Source organism: Amblyomma maculatum, chromosome 2 (genome assembly GCF_055883805.1).
Source record: "Amblyomma maculatum isolate TAMU_Amacu chromosome 2, ASM5588380v1, whole genome shotgun sequence".
Lineage (NCBI taxonomy): Eukaryota > Metazoa > Arthropoda > Arachnida > Ixodida > Ixodidae > Amblyomma > Amblyomma maculatum.
This window is the reverse complement of record NC_139345.1, coordinates 200371480-200374595: the sequence shown is the minus strand read 5'-3', so window position 1 is coordinate 200374595 and position 3116 is coordinate 200371480.

The window sequence follows — 3116 nt, the reverse complement described above, 5'->3', positions numbered from 1 at the left end:
GACTCTAAAAGCTCTTATGAACGCTGATTTCAAGACGCAGTAGCACCAGGGAAAGGAACTGAACGCGGAGTGTATCCTTAAATTAAAATAATGGTTTTTCGCTCTCTCTAGCCAAAATGAATCAGCTATCGAGAAAATGGCAGACAGATAAACATAAAAAAGAATAAAAGGCAAATTCTTTGCCTTGGCAACAGTGCATTGGCTGGTAGGCCGAAATACAAATTTGGGTCGACTAAAACGCAGCATATAACCTTCATGACCTGGTTTCGCACCACTTGCAGGCTGGCTATTCAAAGAGCTCGACAAGCTGGAGATAAAATATAAAGCTTAGACGAGGAGTCATGCCCAGCAAGCAACAAATGAAAGCAGTTTACTAGTGAAGACAAGGACGCTGGACACCTGTAAAGCTGGACAAAAACTGAAGGCAAAGTGAAGCACTCACAACAGAGTAGTGTCGCTTTGAAAAAGACGGTCAAAGTAATGTATCAGATCCCTTTAGTTTCGAAATTATTGAACTCGTTTTTCTCAGTTTGCACTTTCTGCAAGAGCACAGCCGTTACTACCTTTTCCAAACATTTTCGCCAAAAACTGTTTTCAAGGTGGTTTGTGACTAAAATTTTGTTGGGAACTAGATAGAGTACTTGTAGAATTTCTAATTGTTTCATAAGAAATAAAAGTATCAACTATGTGACACATAACGAACACAAAAAAAAAAGAAGTTTGTTTTAAAAGGGCTAAGATTTTGCAAACCTTGTCATAAATAATCCGCAACTGGCCTCATCCTACACAATGAATGGCCTTTGAAGGACAATGAATTACTAACCATTTGAGCACAAATGGTTAGCACACCTTCACGAGTTTTGAAATGACACTTTTCCTAAGCTGGCAGACCTAATTGCTCATCATGATATGTACAACTCTTTTTTATTTGTGCTAAAATGAGGAAACTTATAATATATTCGATATGAGGAGCATAACTCAATCAGCAATTAAATTGCAATCGATTCAACCGTTCAAAAGTTTACCCTTTACCCCCGCATCTCCCCTCCAGCGCTTTTTTTTTTTTTGGACCGTACAGAGCTAAAGGTTGATATATATTGCTAAAGGCTTTGTAATTACAGTACGCGATTTAATTTCTTTATAAAATGCAAACAGTAATCTTAAATAAGCAAAAACTTGAATTGAAATTGAAACACCAGCACGGAATCTGGAGAGCCCTGTTTTTGCTTGCAGCCGAGCAGCAGGCACCCGCTGCCGGTATGTAGAGGTGTGCGAATGTGAAACGCTATCACCTACAGCACTATATAGAGCATGCGATTTGATGCCCGTGAGTTGTCATCGATGTCATCGTGCAGTGACAGCCATGACTCGTCATTCAGTAACAAATGAAATATTAAAAAAACACTACTCGGTACACATAGCTAATGAGGGCAGAACGAGTCAGCGATCTTGAATGCGGCTATATTACTGTCGTATTAAGCATCTGTAGAATTCTTCATCGATTTCTGCACTCACATGCCCTGATGCAAGTGCCCGGCATATATATGAGGGTGAGCGATCGTTTCTTCTAGTCTAAATTTCCATTGCTGCCTGTATATTGAGCCAAAAACCGCATCGCTGCGAAATATTTTTATCCTACAGACGCAATACTTTTGCCAGCAGAAAAGTTCGAAGTCATTCCAGCCGAATGACATTTGCTCAATTTAGTGTAATTTTTTTGTGCGCTGCTCAACCAGCAAAACTAATGCTTTTATCCAAAGATGGCAATTGCAATGTATAAAAATTGCGGCATAGACAAATTTTGGTCTGCTTTCAATATATGCCGCAAAAACTGTGTGTGTGTGTGCGTGTGTGTGTGTGTGTGTGTGTGTGTGTGTGTGTGTGTGTGTGTGTGTGTGTGTGTGTGTGTGTGTGTGTGTGTGTGTGTGTGTGTGTGTGTGTGTGTGTGTGTGTGTGTGTGTGTGTGTGTGTGTGTGTGTGTGTGTGTGTGTGTGTGTGTGTGTGTGTGTGTGTGTGTGTGTGTGTGTGTGTGTGTGTGTGTGTGTGTGTGTGTGTGTGTGTGTGTGTGTGTGTGTGTGTGTGTGTGTGTGTGTGTGTGTGTGTGTGTGTGTGTGTGTGTGTGTGTGTGTGTGTGTGTGTGTGTGTGTTTTTCGATTAAGCCACTACAATCTCGCTTGGGGTGTTTTTCCCCTTTAGTTTGCATTATGTTGTTTTGAATTCCTAACAGCAGCAAAACCAGCCGTGAACAGAGCCACGACGTGATGGCATGACAACGGTAACTTTATTCAATTACCTTCACCGCAATCATTTTCTGTCTTTAGGGAGTGTATGTTACTTTTCGGTTTCGTTCAGAGAGACCTCTCGGTAACAATCGCCGTTTAACCCGCTGAGAGGCAACCGTGAAGAGAAAGAAATTGCAGGACCGTACCGTTGAGTGAAGGGGCGCTGCGCCTCTGCCTAGGGCTTCCATAGTCAGTCTCTACCACTGTTCTGTACTTGGAGGCCCGCATTCCGGACCTTAACTCTGCATGCCCCAGGTTTTCACGCAAAGCATTTTAGCAAACATTGGTGTGAACCTCGGTTCTATATGTTCTATTGGTTGCTCAACGTCCTTTGCGGATATAAATTATGATTCTATATTTCCATCTAATGTAAAGCACTTACCTTCAAGTCTAATATCCAGTCTCCTATGTGATCACCTTGAAAAGTTCCCCGATCCCACTGTAATTGCCACTGATGCGTCTGTGACTGCGCAGAAAGCAGCGATTGGAATTTTTTTCAGGGTCTCTTTCCTGGCGTTTTTCGGTGCGTTCACCGGATTACACATCGATATTTTTAGCAGAGTTTATGGAAATTGGGCTAGCACTACTAAACGTTCCCTGCAGTCAATCAAAAATCATTTTTCTATCAGACTCTTTCTGTTTTGTTGTCACTGGAGTCAGCACGGGATGCTCTTTTGAGCCGCTCACTAAAGTATTTCATACCGGAGTGGGTGAAAGAAATACGCTTCATCTGGGTCCCCGGTCGCGCATTGCCCAACCATATCCCATAGGCGCACTAGAGCAGACGACGCTCTCAGCGAGTTAAACGACGATTGTTGCTGAAAGGCCTCTTGG